The sequence below is a fragment of the Mercenaria mercenaria genome, chromosome 11, assembly GCF_021730395.1.
Source record: "Mercenaria mercenaria strain notata chromosome 11, MADL_Memer_1, whole genome shotgun sequence".
NCBI lineage: Eukaryota > Metazoa > Mollusca > Bivalvia > Venerida > Veneridae > Mercenaria > Mercenaria mercenaria.
In genome coordinates, this window is record NC_069371.1 from 31,637,505 (window position 1) to 31,658,223 (window position 20,719).

The 20,719-nt window shown below is 33.9% G+C and overlaps 1 protein-coding gene across 7 annotated transcripts in view; it reads right to left on the minus strand.

Moving 5' to 3' along the window:
- The window catches only part of LOC123531790 (zinc finger CCCH domain-containing protein 10-like), a 288,284-nt gene that overhangs the window by 53,835 nt on the left and 213,730 nt on the right, over nt 1-20,719 (minus strand). For all 7 annotated transcript variants that reach the window (XR_008365982.1, XR_008365981.1, XM_053517073.1 and 4 more), the window contains one exon: nt 9,434-9,520. The gene's annotated coding sequence lies outside the window, so the exon portion shown is untranslated. The remainder of the gene's footprint in view (nt 1-9,433; nt 9,521-20,719) is intronic.

Consider the following 20,719-nt stretch of genomic DNA (forward strand, 5'->3'; position numbering starts at 1 on the left):
AAAATACATACTTTATATATTAAAGTAGTGTAATATTTCAAAAGCCTCCTTAAACAGTAGTAGGCTCATTAAACAGCGCTTAAAATTCTCTAGTAACGTAATAGGCTAACTGAAATAAAACACGAGCTGTAACACAAAACTTTTGTTTACCAATTTTTAGCATTTATATTAGTTTTGAAGTAACTATTTTAGAGGAAATTTCAAAGTACATTATCAGCTCATGAATACCAAAAGCTTTATTGTTCTGCTTTTGTCTTTAATTTGCCTTTTAATTAAAGTAGCTACCTACATTACACAGCTAGAAAAAGCAGGTGATATGTTTTCTAAACATATATATTCAAATTTCTGCTAAACATTAACACCCTAACTGATGTTTAAATTTATCATTAACTTTCGAAACACAACACTTAACAGAAGAATCTTAACAAGATGAAATGCTGCACTCAGGCAAGCTAATGAAAATAATTATATATCTTTTGCAAGTAAATCTTCAGTACAAGAAACCTTTAATGATTTCTAATGAATACTTTGACTAAAGACATTAACAGATTTAACTTTTACTGGTAAAGGCCAGTAACAAAATTTCTGTTTAGGAATTTAATGTAAAAGGGGAAGAAAAACAACTGACACAGTAATGTAGTCTACCTATAGACCACAGTGGGGGAAATGTACACCAGATACAGCTCCCTTCATAATTTAGAGTACCTAGTAAAATTTTGGTTTTCAAGAAGAAGATTTTTTTAGAAAATGTTGACGGACACACGACGCACAACGCACGATAGACATTGAGCGGTCACAAAAGCTCACCATGAGTCTTTGGCTCAGGTGAGCTAAAAACACAACAAGAGTGCCAGAATGTCACAATATATGCCCGTCACAGCAAATTTCTTTACTCTAGCACCTGTATTTGCAGATGTAATTTTAATTTTATGGTTGTTTAGTAATCATTGTAATTCTTTTGTTTTTCTAAGTCCACAAAAAAACTCCTTACCAGGTAGAGATACCTTAAAATACACCTAAAATTAGAAAGTAACAACTATGTTGTACCACAGAAAAGTGGTCTTGGTTTTTCCCTACGGTCAATTATAACAACTAAGGGAAGTTAATCTTTAAAAAAAAAAAAAAAAAAATACAAAAAAAATTTTAAGTCCACACAAAAATCCTAACCAGGTAGAGATTGGTCAAAATACACCTCAAAATTGGATGTAACATGCATGTTGTACTACAGAAAAGTGGTCTCAATTTTTCCCTACGTCTAGTAATAAAAAAATTAAAATATAAGCTATTTATAGTAACAACAAAGGGAAGTAATTCTAAAGAAGGGAACTGCGCATGACACTTCGTCTCATGATGATGTATAATTGTGCCAAGTTACATCAAAATCCCTCTATGCATGAAGAAGAAATGCTTCGGACAGTCATTCTTGTATCTGACCTTTGGCCTCTAAGTGTGACCTTGACCTTAGACCAAGGGACCTGGTTCTTGCGCATGACACTCCGTCTTGTGGTGGTGAACATTTGTGCCAAGTTATATCAAAATCCCTCCATGCATGAAGAAGAAATGCTCCGGACAAAGTTTTCATTCTTGTATCCTTTGACCTCTAAGTGTGACCTTGACCTTAGACCTAGGGACCTGGTTCTTGCGCATGACACTCCGTCTCATGATGATGAACAATTGTGCCAACTTTCATCAAAATCCCTCTATGCATGAAGAATATATGCTCCGGACAAAGTTTTCATTCTTGTATCCTTTGACCTCTAAGTGTGACCTTGACCTTAGACCTAGGGACCTGGTTCTTGCGCATGACACTCCATCTCATGATGATAAACAATTGTGCCAACTTTCATCAAAATCCCTCTATGCATAAAGAAGATATGCTCCGGACAAAGTCATACTTGAATTTGACCTTTGACCTCTAAGTGTGACCTTGACCTTAGACCTAGGGACCTGGTTCTTGCGCTTGACACTCCGTCTCATGATGGTGAACAACTGTGCCAAGTTTCATCAAAATCCCTCCATGCATGTAGAAGATATGCTCCGGACAAGGTCTGTGGACGCCGCCCGCCTGCCCGCCCACCCATCCGCCCGCCAGGGGCGTTCCCATAATACGTCCCGTTTTTCAAACGGGCGTATAAAAATGATTAAAATCTTTTAGCAAAATCCAAGACCCATAATAGCTTATCAGGTGGTGTAAATTTCTTAACAGTGCAGACTAGATAAACAAAAATTAAGTTGATATTTTACTATCATTTCAGGTGAAAAGGGACATAATGAAATAAAATTTAAATAACTTTTTAGAAGTTATCTCAAACAAACAAATAATAGGGTCTGAATAGAGACAAGAAGTAATGGTGTACTAGTCATGGTGAACTATTTTGTAAACTGTAAATATAATTTCTCAGCTTTTTTGTATGAGACATAAATGGACAGACACAGGTTTCTATTCCTCCCTATCCACAACTCCCCAACATAAAACAGTACAATCATCTTTCATTAAAGTATAGCAGACATTACAAGGCGCATATAACAGACAGGATGTATTATTCACAGTATCTCAGATGTTTTACATCATTCTTATATTCCCCAAAAAATCTGTTTGGACCACTTAAAATCTTAAAACCAACAGTGCTCGCCTTATCTTTTTAATTAATATAAGAAAATGCTAATGAGATTCCTTTTATAATGCCTTTAATCATTTGAAATTAGAAACCTTTCCTTTAACTGTTGAGCAATTTATTGCCACAAGCTGCAAATATAATTACCATCCCTAATGCATGGGTTGAGAGACAGAATGAACAATGATTAAAAACCATGGAATCTTATCTCTAGAATGCAACAGTTCAAATATTTATCAGGTAACTGTTCTCAGCAATATTCTAACACTCCCTAGGGCAATTTGTGGTTTATTTAAGATTTTCATTAGACAAGATAAGATCTTTCATTTTCGCTTCAATTGGCTACATTATTTAACCTCAGATATATTTTTTGTTCCTTCAGTGCTATCAGAGGATGGATTCATTTATTTTCAGTTATGTAATCAGCAGCTAACGTGACATATTAAAGGCAAAACTTACACTTAAAATATTATCTGATTTGAAATAACTGCGAATCATCACACGGAAGAGGACCATCTGGGTAACATTATTGAAATTTATATTTAACCCTTAAATTATCATGCTAGACAAAATTGATTCTGCCTCTGTGATCAGTGCAGATCATGATCAGCCTGCACATCCATGCAGTCTAATCATGATCTGCACTGTTTGCCATTCAGTCAGTATCTTTTTGGTACCCCTTTTAACTGTTAATGGTACTGTCAAAACTGAAAGATGCACAAGCTCATTATAGAAATTTAGAAGGGTAAGGGTTAAAACTAAATCTGCTTTATATGCAATAGTGTCTGTTTCAAGAAAAATGTATGTTAATGCATATATCATATTGTTTTGGGAATAGAAGGAACCATCTCATTTGCACTGTTTAGTGTTGTTTTGCCTGAGATTTATTACCATTTAATGTAATATGCTTCACATATACACATCCCCTCTACCCTACCATCATAACCCTAATTAACTCAATTACACTTGACGCTGTGGCTCTTGTTTTATAATAGATTTACTCCGGAACTTGGTTTACGTCTGGTTTTACCAAGATTCATGCACGCGCTGTGGGTACAAACAAACCATTCTATAAATAGATTGCGCTATGTAGCACTGAAATATGTCAAAATATTAAACCTACACACAACACAAATTCAAACTTATTTTATAAATCTTATAAATAATGACGTTAACATATCTGTCCTTAGTAAATAGTATGAGTTTGGCTTGTCAATTCAAAGAAACGTTTGATGTATTAAAGGTCAAACTTTAATAGTTTATATAACAAATCGGCGATATTTGTACCTACATTGATTTGGGAAAACCCAATTCCAGGCTAAGACTATTGCTTACCGTCGTCCTACGAATATAACACGCACATTTTTTACAGAGATTCTGGTCTCGAAGGACCAATGCGTCCCATATATAGGGATAGAAAAAGACCAAACATTTCCCCTGACTCAAAAATTAAGAAAATCGATCTTTGTTTACACCGTATACCTTTATATTGAAGAGAATTCAAGGGGAGTAAATACCAATGACTCGGGCATAGCTAATAGCCGGTATCAGGACTCGGTGTCCTAAATTATTTTTGTATAAAATATAAAATTTAGAGCTCATGTAAAATCTTAAGATATCATAAATAAATGCTGTTTTTCATTAAAATATATTTTACAACGCATTTCTGTAACTGATTATTAAGTTTTTAACATGACCTGTGTAAAATTTTCCCGGCGTGTTTTCACACATTTTGCATTAAAATACTTGAAACTCTATATCAAGTAGCTCGGAAATCAATTATCTGGTCTTCAAACATAATTTTGATAGTTGTCTATAATCCTCTTGTTCATCGAGAAATTCATGCCTGAGGCATTACATATCTTACACCTACTGTCACAATCTGCAAACAATTAACCGTTTAATCATACCCGGAGGCAATTATAAACATGTGCATGCAAGCTTTTAGACTGATCCAATATGATCATACTGTATTCGCTGATCTGTAATGTTCAAAACAATTTGCAAACCAATCTTAAAATTACGTCATTTTACCGCCACGTGCCAAAGAGTACTTTCGTTTTCACTGGCGTCAATATTCATGGACTGATCAGAGGATGCGGCAGTTTGTGCTTACACAGAGTTTATGCTTTTCAATTTAAATACTTGCACAACACGCAAAAACATCAAAAACCGGCGAGTTCGTAGAAACTATAGCGAATTTCGGACAAACATAAATTCGGATAAGTGATAAGTGCGTATAAGCATTTTTTTCTGCTGATATTTTTTCACTGCGTCCTATACATGAGTGCAACCTATAATCGGCCGATTACAGTATGTCCAGCAGTTAAAAGGTCTTTAAATATGTACTTAAGTCATGATTAGTATATAAATCTTCTCAAAATACCGTAAATGATTAGAAAAAAAAGTTTATTGAAATACTGAAATTCTCATGTCAAAACCATTTATCTCTGCAATAAAATAAAAATTGTACTTAATTTTAGTTTATTAAATAAAAGCCCACACTCAGACCCAGGTGTTAATGAGATAGTTTTATCTCTTTCGATATCATTAAAGTAATATATTTCGATCATAATAAACTATTGTATTAAGAGTTTTGTTTCATAACGTGTTTTCTATGATTCTCAGACTGAAAAACCATCCTTGTTTGTTTAATAAATACTATAATTAAAATAGAACAATTAACTTTTCATTTAAGGTGTACTATAGTGTACTTTAATGAATTTCTCTCCTCTCTAAACTGTCAAAAACGATGCCATAATATTGCCAATTAAAACAGATTTAAATCTAGTCTCAGTGAATCTCACTTATGCAACATTTTTGTACATTTTGTAGTTTCATATGTTCTGTTCACCTGCAATATGACTTTTTACATAAATTATCAGAACAGTATATATTGATTTTATGACTTTTATTATTAATAAATATTGTTTATTTTCTCCTTTTGAGAATATTCTTTATAAATCCACATTAGTTTTTATTTTGTTCCTATCAGTTAAAAAAAAACCCACGTTTCTCTGTTCAAGATGCAAGTTATTTTATAACTCACTCACGGGCTCCTCATTCTAATAGCTGCTTCATTATTCCATGTAATGCCTGTGCAACCAATTTAACTGTGCAATTCATCGAAGTTCATGTGAACTTTCAATTTAAATAGGGGAAAAGATACTAGACTTAGTTATGAAGAGTTTCAGCACTTTCTAGAGACAAACATCATATTTTATCATATAAAACCTGCAGAGACCTTGACATTAAAATTATATAACAGGTAATTATAAAGATACATGACTGCATGTGCACAAAGAATTACCTGTTATTAATAATTATATCCAGGCAGATTCCTAAAACATCTGCAGACACAAAGCATACATAAAAGGTCACAGAAAAATTAACGTAAAGACAAGTTTCTGTGCTTTCTCTTAAATCCACGTATATCTAGTAATTTTTGTTTTTCACAAAATTATACGTTTTAAAGATGAAGGGTATATATCATTACCATAACGCGATACTACATTAAAAGACTGCAGACAGAAAAGCAGATAAAATATTCTTGCACTGTCTTGATAATATAAATACACAATAAAGTATAGAATAAAACATAATAATTATACATACATATGTAACATAATAACTAACCATTTAAAGATACTGAAATCCAATACCTCTTACATAAGTCCCACATTACTTCTTCTTCTTCCGTTCTTGTACAGGTCCCACTCTGGGACAACATCGTACAAAATTGTAATAAAATGCTTGATTATAATTATTTCATGAAGTAATGACGTATAGGGAATGCATGAGAAATCCCGACATCAAAGTAAAAGGAAAAATCTCTCAAAACAATACAAAATGCACATTTCACTGATCATTTCCATCAATAGTTGATCAATATCAAGGCCAACCAATATAAATTTTTTCGCAATGTGTTTCCATTGTCATTGAGACTTGAAGTAAAAGTAAAATCACCTTCAAAGACAGTTTTATTACAGTGTATAAATAAAATACATCCATACAATATGGCGCAATACAGAAAATATTACTTTTTCATACTTCATTGCAATATTTATTTTTCTTCATCAATTTTTGTCAGTGCACATAAAGCAAATAAATTTTACAGCCAACCTCACTCAATATATCATAAGTGACACCGTTAATGACTATGACCCTTTTTTCACACTCAATTGTCACCAAACAAACACGAAATTAGTTTAACAGTCATAAAAATGATTGTCTGTTGTAAAAAGTGGACATAAAATCATAATCACGACATATGAGTAGGTATCGATGGATCGTTAATGTGTCAATAAACTGCAAGGTAAACACTTCATCTATAACAAGAGGAATTTAAATTCGAACAATTCTGAAAGAAAATAGTCCATCAAACAACAAATCATAAATAATATTGTATGTTACATTATAATACTTGAAATGACTATAATGATTTTAAATGTATTTATGACATTTTCCTCATTTTTTAAAGTTTGCTTTAAACCGCAAAACCTCCTATCCTCATGAAAATATTTTTCTGAATTTATGTTTCTGAAACATGACTGAACACTGACTAAACACTGTCTGAACAATTTTCAGCAGTCTGAACAAAAGTTTATGTTCTGAACATTTCTGATTTTTTCTGAACTTTGAAATCCAGCAATGAATTCAGATTGTTTCAGAGGATGTCATTTCTTAATTTTCTTCAAATCTTCTCACTGGTCTTTTATATTTAAGATAAACCTCTCTCTCTCTCTCTCTCTCTCTCTCTAATTGACTAGTTGATTTAGAATTTATTCCAGTAAAATTTTAATTAGTATACCCTCCATAATAAACACTCCCTTTTTTCAAAAAAAACTTTAAGGTTGTAAAATATGTGTATTTCTTAGAAATGAAACCAATTAATATGTCTTTATAATCCTAATTTCAATAAGTTTATATATTTTATAATCTATTACTTATTCTCTGTAAGTTTTATTAGGGAGAATAGGATAATAACTTAATAATACAGAAATTTTTGATTCTCATTCAAGGTTCACTGGCTTAAAATAAAGTTGTCATAGAAACAAGGTAAATGAACATTTAAAATTTTCTTCGCACTTATTTAATAAAACTATTCTAGAAGTTTCAAAAATGCTTTGCCTGGGCTGGATGGATGGGGAGTGGGGGTTAGGGAGGGGGCAGTGGGGGTTTGATACGGTCCATATGAAATGCATCATACTGCGGGCAAGGTAGACCAGATACTTTTCATTATTAGTGAGACAAAAATACAACTGGCAAATTAATTCTATTTATGTGGCCATTATTCATACTTAAATGAAATACAATATGAATAACATCTGTAGCATTATAATGGAATATTGATCCGGAGAAATATAACTCAAAAATTCTGTTACACAATCCAACCAGTAAGAGATATTTATTTCAACAATTACTTAGATAAATCAGAAATTTCCTTCTCTGTAGCAGTCTAGAATAGAGAGAAATCTGAAATTATTGGTAAAATTTAGCTTTAACTATGTGGTAATGGTAATTTACTCTCAGTCTTCACACTAATTGTAAATCAATCTCATCAATACAGTCATTCAACTGCATAAATTCACATTTCCTGTGAAAAATGATCAGGTCTAGATAACATGCTTGATGGTTTCACAGACATTTCATTGCAAGGATAAAACTTTTTTTTTTTGTTGGGTTTAATGTTGCAACAATTCTATAGCTTTTGATCGCGTAGGAAGACCCAAGGTGCACCTCTGTGCATTATTCAATCATAGGCAGGCACCTGAGTAGAACTACCAACCTTCCGTTAGCCAGCTGGATGGCTTCCTCACATAAAGACTCTATTATGTCCTAAGCAAGGCTCAGATCTACATCTGCTCAACCTGGGGCTAGAGGGCATGAACGGTAATTCCGCCCATGAACAGGCGCAATCAAACCAAGCCTGCCACATTTTCATTTTTGTTGTGTTGAGCGACCTGTGGAGTTTCCATTTTATCAATTTTCTTAACATGAAAGAATTCTGCATTTCAAATACAGATTAAGGGTGAGGAATCAGTGATTCTAAGTCTGTGACATTTGGTCATGGATGGAATCAACTGCCTCGTCATCTTTCAGCTGTACTTAAAATACATACATACTGCAGTCTACAAAATTGTGCTTAGTAGTTAACATGTTCCCACACACATAACATATCACAACTTGAACTTGGGCAGAGGAGGATATGTGAGGCGGGCAGAGGAGAATTGGTGTAAAAGGCAGCCGGTTATCTCAGTCAGTAGAGCAATCACCCAGCAGGGCTCACGTTTTCAATGTCCTGGAGTAACTGTTTTTCTCACCCTGTGACACATACACTAAAACAGACATTAGAGGTGGTGGAAAAATAATTTTAGACTTTTCAACTTTATAGTTTGCAGTGAAGGGCATAAAAATCTTTATAAATTTACTGAAGTTATACGATTCTTATTTTATGTCACACAGAATGGTATGCTACACAGATTTTAGAGAGGTGTACAACTGCCAGGGTTGCCCTCAGCTGGATTCATCCATGTTGTGCCCAAGGATATAAGCTGGAAATTACAGCAGTTACACCCTAAAATTTGATACATCACACAAGCTGTAAATGCATATGACTTAAAAGCAGAAAACTCTATTGACTTGCTATTGTACATAAATATATAATCTAGCATTATTCTGAGACGACCATAAAAGATCCACCAAGAAACTGGACATGAATATTAATGTAGGTGATCCTTCATTGTTTACATCATATTTTGTCACTTACGCCTGTAAAGCCTGTAAATTAATGCATTATTGTCTCAATAAACACTGACCTATGATTGGTGACCGCACACAGTGACTGAACTACGGACAGCTTGTCTCTGGAAACACGCATAATGTAAAACAGTCTTTGTTGGTGTCTGAAAATATACAAACGTGGTAAAGAATAAGCGCTACGTGGTTAAGAATAAACGCTACTATATAATTATATAGTACTATTAATTTTGGCAACTACCTGTACAGATTTTAATTACTTTGAGCATAATTTCATATGGGTTATGTCATTCACCCTTAACCAGTAACACTATAGTACAGGGCAGATCTGTATATCACAGTCTTACATCTGGAGACCAGTCTGAGTAAGTCCATGTCATTGGTCATTTTCAGAATGATGTCATGATCAACCAATCAGATGCTGCAGCTATGAGACTAGGCTCAAGATACAGTTACATCAACTTGGACCAAGACTATGAAATTCAGTTGGTTGAGTTAAATCTTTAGAAATCTTCTTTTTCATGTTCAGGACACTAAAATTTTCGGTGAAAATCCCTACAGTCACACATACAGATATGTCCGTGTGTTGACGTACGGTGCAGATGAGATTGGTCTGTGGGGGGCGGACACGGATAAGAACAGAGAGCAGTAGGTCTTAGTACGGGAAAAATGGTGAGAAAGCGGGAACAAAAAAATACAGGACACAAATAAGTACTATGTTGAACTACGCTTAAGTGCGGTCTACCTCGGATAACTACGTTCAGCTACGGATCAATATGGCAAGGTACGTTTCAGTACGGGTAACTACGTTTTAGTACATTTAACTACCGATGAATAACTTTCAACCAAGTTTTAAATTACCCCCCCCTGCAAAATGGAATTCATGAAATCATGAATTTTTCATCACCATTATGAATTATTCATGAACTGTTCTGGATGAATTCTTCATGAAGTTTTATGCATGAAGTGTCGTTTGATCTACTTCATGAAGATATCAAGCATTACTGACAGATTCATAAAATCCTTGAAATATTCATGAAATAGTTAAGAATGAATCAAGATTTTTTCATGAATGTCAATACACCTATAGAATTCAAGAAAAATTCTTGAAAAAAAAGATGAACATTTTATGAGCAGTTTAAGAATATAAAATTCTTAAAACATTCTTTATGTGTTCTTAAGAAAAAGTCATGAATATTCAATGAGTATATCTATGATTCATTAAAAGTACTAAAATTCAAAACCTTTTTCTAGTTCAGTACCAGTTCTTGAACCCAACTGTGAGTTTCTGAACTGTTCATTCATTAAACATAAAACTTAGGTTTACCTTTTACAATAAATGAATAAGTTCATGAACTGTTCATGAACATTAAATTCATGTCACATGATCAGTTTCCATTATTTTGTTGCATGCTGAGAAATTTTTTGCACATGTGATTCAGCAATTTTTGAGAAGTTTCTGCAGCAAATGAGAAGGAAATATTTATCATACTACAGTTAGGAATGGTTTAAAAGGAACATGAGTATACTGAATATCAGGTAAGTAATTATGGTGTTGTTATAAATCATTCATTTTAAAAATATAAAATCCTTCTAAAATGTCACAAGTATTCGCGACCCGCAAAGCTAGTATCTGAATTTCAATCTTGAGATTAAAGTAAATTACACATTGTTTAACTTAATGTTTTGTATTTTATACAGCAGTTGTTTACTTTTTATTATGCTTCCAATCCCACTCCAGTTTACTGTTTGACTCAACATTTCATTTGTTGAGGGTTGAAAATGTCACTGTCACAGTGACTCGACAGAGGCTAAAACAATCTCTAGGCACTAACTGAACAACACTTTGACCTACAGGATTTTTTTCTTGTATCAAGCTATACCGATATTGTTCAAAGAATCCCATAACATGCAGATCTCTCAGGTTTCACTCCTACACTGGTTACCTTGACTAGTTCATGAAACTTTTTTTTACAAAAATAGTTCATGAATAAATATTCATGAAATTCAAAATTTATGTTTCATGAATTTCAATACATTATCTCAGCTCTTAATAACAAGTGCATGGATACTACTTAATTAGTACAAGTATTATTTAGTAACTGAAAATATGATGGATTACTATATCATCTATGGCAAAGAAGTCCTTTTATAATGTTTTGTATTGTTCATGAAATATTCAAGAATTTAAGCACAAATGTCTTCATGAAGTTATAAGAATATTTATTCTTGAAGTGTTCATGGAAAAAACATGAAGTGCAAATGAGACAGTGGGCTTATCCAGTCGCATTTGTTCAGTGCTTCCTTCATGCGTTGAAAATAACATCCGAAAGAAATGGGTGAATTTCAATGAAACTTGGCCACAATTAATCCCTAGTACCAAAGTTGCTCCTAAATGAGAATACAAGAAACGCGGCAATGCCACGAAACCAGGTTTTCAACACTTTTCATAAGAATAAACAAGAGTGCCAGAATGTCACAATATACGCCCGTCACAGCAAATTTCTTTACTCTAGCACCTGTATTTGCAGATGTAATTTTAATTTTGTGGTTGTTTAGTAATCACTGTAATTCTTTTGTTTTTCTAAGTCCACTAAAAAACTCCTTACCAGGTAGAGATACCTTAAAATTCACCTAAAATTAGAAAGTAACAACTATGTTGTACCACAGAAAAGTGGTCTTGGTTTTTCCCTACGGTCAATTATAAGAAAGTTACAATATAAGTTATTTATAGTAACAACTAAGGGAAGTTAATCTAAAAAAAAAAAAAAAAAAAAAAAAAAAATACAAAAAAAATAATTTTAAGTCCACACAGAAATCCTTACCAGGTAGAGATTGGTCAAAATACACCTCAAAATTGGATGTAACATGCATGTTGTACTACAGAAAAGTGGTCTCGATTTTTCCCTACGTCTAGTAATGAAAAAGTTAAATATAAGCTATTTATAGTAACAACAAAGGGAAGTAATTCTAAAGAATGGAACTGCGCAAGACACTTCGTCTCATGATGGTGTATAATTGTGCCAAGTTACATCAAAATCCCTCTATGCATGAAGAAAATATGCTCCAGACAAACTTTTCATTCTTGTATCCTTTGACCTCTAAGTGTGACCTTGACCTAAGACCTAGGGACCTGGTTCTTGCGCATGACACTCCGTCTCATGATGATGAACAATTGTGCCAACTTTCATCAAAATCCCTCCATGCATGTAGAAGATATGCTAACCCTAACCCTAACCTAACCCTAACCCTATTTTAGTAACAATGACCTTGACCTTGATCCCAGAAACCCCAAAATCAATCCAAGCTACAACTTTATATAAGTTTTGCTATACACCAAGTTTCATCATGATAGCTCATTCCTAAGTTAAGTTATTGACCGGAAACCCTTTTTCTATTTTAAGTAACAGTGACCTTGACCTTGACCCCAGAAACCCCAAAATCAATCCCAGCCTTTGTCTTGATATAAGCTACATACATACCAAGTTTTATTCAAATATCTTTACCGAAACAAAAGTTATTGACCGGAAACCTTTTTTCTATTTTAAGTAACAGTGACCTTGACCTTGACCCCAGAAACCCCAAAATCAATCCCAGCCTTTGACTTGATATAAGCTACATACATACCAAGTTTTATTCAAATATCTTTACCGAAACAAAAGTTATTGACCGGAAACCCTTTTTCTATTTTAAGTAACAGTGACCTTGACCTTGACCCCAGAAACCCCAAAATCAATCCCAGCCTTTGTCTTGATATAAGCTACATACATACCAAGTTTTATTCAAATATCTTTACCGAAACAAAAGTTATTGACCGGAAACACCAGTTTGACGCCGCCGCCGCCCGCCCGCCCGACCGACATCTACCCCAATCTAATAACTCAGGTTTTCGTTGAAAACCTGGTTAATTACAGGGTCACCTAGGTCAAAATCAAATTGACCTTCACATTGAAATTTATATAAAAAAAAAAAAAATCATGAAAAGAAGCTCAAGAAAAGCTCAAAAAGTTTCTTCATGAAATTTACTAAAAATAATTCATGAAGTATTCATGCCAAAGAAGTGAACTGCAAATGAGACAATGAAAGAAAGAACAAAAACTTCATGCATTATTCATGAAGTGTTTTTTTAAGAATATTTACATGAAGTCTTTATGAAGAATTATTAATGCACAGTTCAAGAGCTTTTCATGCAAAATACCCATGCTTGATTTCATGCATTTTTATGCATCCATCAATTTTACTGAAAATAACTCATGAAGTATTCATGGCAAACATGTGAACTGAAAATGAGACAATGAAATTAAGAACAAGAACTTCATGCATTATTCATGAAGTGTTTTTTGAAGAATAATTGCATGAAGTCTTCATGAACATTAATTAATGCATAGGTCAATACTTTTTCATGCAAACAATACATGCTTGATTTTATGCATTTTTATGCCTTCTGTTGTTCATGAATTATTCATGAAGTTACATTTCATGAGTTGTTGATGAATTTGTCTCATTTTCAGTTCACTTCTTCCTCATGAAGACTTCATGAAGTCCTGCATGAAGTAATCATGCAAACTTCATGAATACTTCATGAAGTATGAGTATTCATTTGACAGGGGTCACTCTCAAATGGCTATGGACTGCTCAAATGTTCAAATGCAAGTTTGGGATAAGTCTTGAATACGTTTTGACCAAGTGTTGGTACGGACTGAAACGGATTACTACTTTGAGGTATGGCTCAGGTATGGATCAATACAGATTACTACGTTTCTATCCGTGGCTAGACATAGCTATCCGCGCCTTATGTGTGACTGGGGTATAAGAAAGAATGTCAGATTTTTTAGGAAGTGCTTTTAAAGAGGATTTTATGGCAGAAGCATTTAGTGTTTAAAGACTGCATTAACAGTAACTAATGTCACATTTGGTGCTTTACTTCTGCGATACTTACAAAACATTATAAAGGATCAAGTATCTAGATAATCATGTACATAATTTTACATACTGCAAAAAAACTAAATATTAAGCTTAAATACATACTGTTACACTATGACAGGTACATAAAAACTGCACCTTTTAAGGGCATGACATTGTGCTAATCTCTGGCTTTTAAAGAAGCATTCATCTTCTCCGAATGTAAACAGAAAATCTCAAGGGTACTACATTAATTGACTCTATGTTCTAATTACACTACAAGTTATTTTGAAACTGCATCTGGAACCATGTCTCTTTGTTCTTCTAAATGTTATTCTACTTAATTAATGAAAAAAAAAAAACTCTTTATTCCACTTCAGATGATGTAACACCAATCAAAATAATTAGATTTAAGACTGGCATATCAATTAAGGTCTGCTCAACAAAACCTGACCACAATGAGATTCTGGTGCATTAATGGTCCTACATGACTACTGTAATAGGTATATATTTTCACTAAATTTTACATGACATTATACACTCAACAAAATTCCTAATTGGTCAGTTTATATTCTATTACTATTTTGTTAATAATGCATGTATTTACACGAAATTTCACATACCGACATTTGAAAAGGTACTGCAGCTAATTATTGATTTATTTTTGACCGACTCACGGCCAAAGTAACCGCATTAGGCGTTTTTACCAATATAGCATATTTTGCACGTGCAGGGCATGTGCACCAATATGCACGTGATAATGAACACTTTTTGCATTACTGACGAAAGTCCTACTAGAAAAACACATATCATCATGAAATTGACACAAGAGCAACGCACCCGGGCTGTTGGAATTATACAACAAATTTAAAAATCGGTCACTTCAATGAATTGTACTTTGGTTAAATTTCACTAAAAGAGCTACACAGAAATTATATTGAAATTTCGTTGAAATTTGTTGCAAAAATAATTACGCATGTGTCGTAAATGTGTCCTGGCTAGCAACATTCCAACAGCTCGATCGCGTTGCTCTTGTGTCAATTTCACCATGATATGTGTTTTTCACGTAGGACTTGCGTCAGTTATGCCAAAAGTGTAAACGAACGCGTGCATGTTGATGCACATGCCATGCACGTGCAAAATATGCAATATTAGTCAGAACGCCTAATGCGGTTACTTTGGCCATGAGTCGCAAAAAATAAATTAATAATTAGTTGCAGTACTGATTCAAATGTCGGTATGTGAAATTTCGTATAAATACATGCATTATTAACAAAATAGTAATACAAGTATGAACCGACCGATTAGGAATTTTGTTGAGTGTAGATTTACATTTTCTGTGTCTTTTATTGTCTAAGACTGTGCACAACAGATTCAATGTATCCATAATTTAGATTTAAAAACGTGAAACATTCTGCTGTCAGGTCTCAAACTTATTACATCTTGCTTTGAATGTAAGGTCTCAACTAATGGCCTAGCTATAGATGGTAACTCAGGGCATGTAATTTCCAGTCTCAAGTAGTTAGATGGCCTACAAATATTGTTGTGAAAAACTAAGTTCTGCATACTGTGCTTTCATATTTTATGCAAGCTTGTTGTATTGTTACATATACAATTTATCGTTACCATAATTTTATGAAATTTCTAATCTCAAGGTCACTGTAAGCTTGAGCTTTGACTTACTCTTGAAGACCAAAGAGAGTCATTGGCTTCTCCTCAAATCATCCAACTGTTTACCCATGCTGACCGAACGCCAAAGGACTATAATTGTAAATGTTTTTCAGTCTTGACATTGCTGTGACTTTAACCTTTGATCTACATACCCCTTATACATGCAGTGATCATGCAGTGACCACAGGCAATCATACTGTAAGTTTGATCTCTTCAAGCCTAATTAAGCATTACACAGTTGTGGATTGGAAACTATTTTCACTTTCAATTTGCCTGTGACCTTGACCTAGTGACCCTAAAAACTGGGATCACTGGATAACAACTGAAAATCAATCTTCAAAGATTGACAACTTTATGCCATAACTTTCTCTATACAAAACTGCTTTCAGATGAATATACATGTAGATACTGTAAGTGTACTTATATCAGCGCAGCTAAATTTTAGTGCCAACACCTTGAATTGAGTAGTTTCAACTTATTAGCGCATACTTGTATTAGCGCAGTATCACCAGCGCTAAAATAGCCAGTTGGTGGCTGAATGGTATTCGTAATGAAATCGACCAGGCACGCACATAAAACTGCATAGGTCTACAGTATGACATAAAATCTACATTCGTTTAGATTAGTGTTAATCTGTATACTGAAAATTTGTACATGTACACAGTGCAGAATGGTGATAATTGTTTGTTTTCAAATATGCACTTGGTTTTCAAGCAGTATAATGTTATGGTGACTCTTGTTATTAGCGTGACCGGACAAACTGGCGATCTACTCTGAAGGTGTTATATACCATGTTTATGGACAATGGCGAAGAAAAAAAAAGCAGCCTAATTTACAAAAATAGATGACTTTTGTACTAATATTCAAACAGGTTAAATTATCCTATTAAAAGATTCTGCAGAATAATAGTTAGGAATGCAGTTATTGTCGTATTTACACAATTAGTATATATTTATCTGTGTTCTGTTGCATTGTGATTACGGTATTTATAATACTATAAATATCACTTTTTTAAGTCTTTCATTTCAGTCTAATATTAGCACTAGAAATGAATTAGCGCATGCCCGATCCCGCTAATAGCGCGAAAATTAGTACTCCGCTAATTACACATACAGTAGATCATGGCCAGCAAAAACTATGCCTGGCTGTGGGGGTTATTAAAATATGTGTAACCTCTGAACCTCATAATATTTACTATCACAAAACCATTGTTGCAACGAGCTAAAGTACGTTGCTTAGTAAACAAACAAACTTCCATAATTTACCTGAGAAAAATACTGTTCAACTTCTGTAAATTACCCTCCCAGTGAGATATGACAACTCATTTTTATTTCAATGTCCTGGTTAAACCTAAATCAATTACCTACATCAAAAATAATTGTGTTCATCATCAGAAATCACATTATAAAATGACATCTTAATTGAAAGACATATCTTACCCCTCTTTTATCTCTGTGCATTTTATTTATTGACTGACAATTCTAATTCTGTACCATAAAGCATCTTGTCAAAAGAGCATTTTTAGTCTTCCTGCATGGAAATTGTCAGTATTATCTAAGGTACATATTTGCAGGTATTTCCTGGAGATAAGCTATGACAGGCAGGGATTGGCACCATCTGTTACTGTAATTCTAATGAAAACAATGGCTTCACTAAAATGGCTTTCAGATTGAACAATCCAAACAAGGATATTAGAAGTAATATTTAACATGCCCAATTGTTCAAACAAACTCTAAATATGACAGGATACAAAATCTCCTGCAATTTCAATAGTGAATCTGCTCCAGTATTATGGTATGTGCTACCTTTAAAATAGGTCACAAGAATCAATGTCCTTTTTTGATGCCATTTCCAGGTAATAAGCATAAAGTGACAGGCACCATCATTCTGCCTTATCTGTAAATAATAATTTACACTACAAGACCTATCCAGATAATATGCTAATTATTCTGTTTTTAGCAGCTGCTTCAGACAATGGTTACCCATGCAATCATCATCTTGAGCAATAAGAAGTAATAAGCAAACCGAAAAAAACAAAAAAAAAACGATAAAAAAAAACAAAACATTCACTCAAGTCATTTACCTGAGAAAATCCCAGTGGGAAATAATAACTGGTTTGTTGAAAACCTCTTTATTTTAATGTTCATTACAATCAATTACATAAATAAAAAGAAGAGCTGTCACTAATGGTGACAAATGCCTCCCCCGCCCGCAGCGCCTTGACCTGGTGACCTTGACCTTTGACCTGGTGACCCCAAAGTCAGTAGGGGTCATGTACTCAATAAGTACTATCAGCATGTGAAGTTTGAAGGTCCTGGGTGAAGTGGTTCGCGAGTAAAGTGCCTTCATGCAGAAAGTTAATGTTGTGAAGAAGGAACGAACGGACGGACAGTTGAAAACTAATATGCCTCCCTTTGGGGGACATAATAAACATGTTCTGTCATCAGGAATCACATTATAAAATGACATCTAAATTGGAATGTGCATTTTATATATCCACCAACAGTTCCAGTTCTGTACCATAATGCAACCATGTCAAAATGAACAATTTTTCCTGTATGGAGACTGTCAGGATTATCTAAGGTACATATTGTTACAATAAGCTTTGACAGGCAGGGATAAGATAGCACCATTATATGTTACTGTTTTTTCCAGAAAGCCTATGGAATGACTTACACAGTAAAACCCCAAATATCACCAAGGGATGAGCAAAAGCCAAGACATAATCCAGGGTTTTGAGCGATCCAAACATCAAATATGTAAGGAAAATGATCTGACAATGTTTTATGCCCTTTTAATGCATATTTCTGACTAAGTCAAGGGCCATAACTATAGCCTGGCTGTGTGAGATCCAAATTAACACAACAGGTGTGCACTTCCACATGTGACGTTTGATGACTCGGGAGTCAAATACTTTTTTTTGACATATGCATGACACAAATTCAGATGACCAAGGGGCAACTCTAAGTGCCCCCCATCAAACTATTTTTTGGGGAGGGGAAGGGGTTGGGGGCACAAAAATCCCAACTCACTCAGCCTTACCTTAAATTGTCCTGTAAGTCAAACTTGTTAAAACCTTTAACTTTCTAGCCTTTTCAGTTTTTTGTTTTGTCAATTCATTTATTCCAGGGGTGGCAAATTCAATTGTCCGTATTGCCCTGGTTGTCCCAAAGCTTGTACGGACAACTGAAATCGGACCAGAATTTACTCTTTAACTATCATACGGACAAGTACAAATTAGACATTTACGGATTAAGTCTACATGGACTGTGGGCACCTAAGGCGATAGATTTTTCAAGGGGACTGTCTCAACATAGTTTAATTATATTATGTGCGATATGAAAAAGATTTTATAACGGCAATAGGGTTTGAGTTATTATATCATCACTATGCGGTAGGTGATATAAAATGTGGATGTGCCTGTTTTTAGCTCGACTTTTCGAAGAAAAAGTAGAGCTATTGCATTCGCTCCGGCGTCGGCGTCTCCGTTGGTTAAAATTTTTAATAAAGTCAAATATCTCTGTAACTGTCAAAGCTATTGACTTGAAACTTAAAATACTTATTTACTATCAAAGTCTACACCAGGAAGAACAATCTCCATAACTCTGATTGAATTTTTACAGAATTTTGCCCCTTTCTAATTTAGCATTTTTGGTTATAGTTTTTGATAAAGTCAAATATCTCTGTTACTATTAAAGCTATTGACTTGAAACTTATAATAGTTATTTACTATCGAAGTCTACACCAGGAAAGATAATCCCCATAACTCTGATTGAATTTTGATAGAATTATGCCCTTTTTAACTTAGAATTTATGGTTAAAGTTTTTGATAAAGTCAAATATCTCTGTTACTATCAAAGCTATTGACTTCAAACTTAAAATAATTATTTACTATCGAAGTCCACACCAGGAAAAACAATCTGCGTTACTCTGATTTGAATTTTGATAGAATTATGCCCCTTTTTAACTTAGAATTTTTGGTTAAAATTTTTGATAAAGTCAAATATCTCTGTTACTATCAAAGCTAATTGACTTGGAAACTTAAAATGCTTATTTTACTTAAAAAGTCTAACACCAGATGAGAAATAAATCTCTTAATTCTGATTTGAAATTTTGACAGAATTATGCCCCTTTTTTTAACTTAGAATATTTTGGGTTAAAGTTCTTGATAAAGTCAAAATAATATATCTGTTAATAACCAAAGATAATTTGACCTGAAACTTAAAATAAACTTATTTACTATCAAAGTCTACACCGGGAGAAACAATCCCTATAACTCTGATTTGAATTTTGACAGAATAATGCCCCCTTTTAAATTAGAATTTTTGGTTAAAGTTTTTGATAAAGTCAAATGTCTCTGTTACTATCAAAGCTATTGACTTTAAACTTAAAATAGTTATTTACTATCGAAGTCTACACCAGGAAAAACAATCCTCATAACTGTGATTTGAATTTTGACAGAGTTATGTCCCTTTTTAACTTAGATTGTTTGGTAAAAGTTTTTGATAATTTTTTTTTTTTGGATTTAACGTCGCACCGACACATGATAGGTCATATGGCGACTTTCCAGCTTTAATGGTGGAGGAAGACCCCAGGTGCCCCTCCGTGCATTATTTCATCACGAGCGGGCACCTGGGTAGAACCACCGACCTTCCGTAAGCCAGCTGGATGGCTTCCTCACATGAAGAATTCAACGCCCCGAGTGAGGCTCGAACCCATATCGATGAGGGGAAAGTGATTTGAAGTCAGCAACCTTAACGACTCGGCCACAG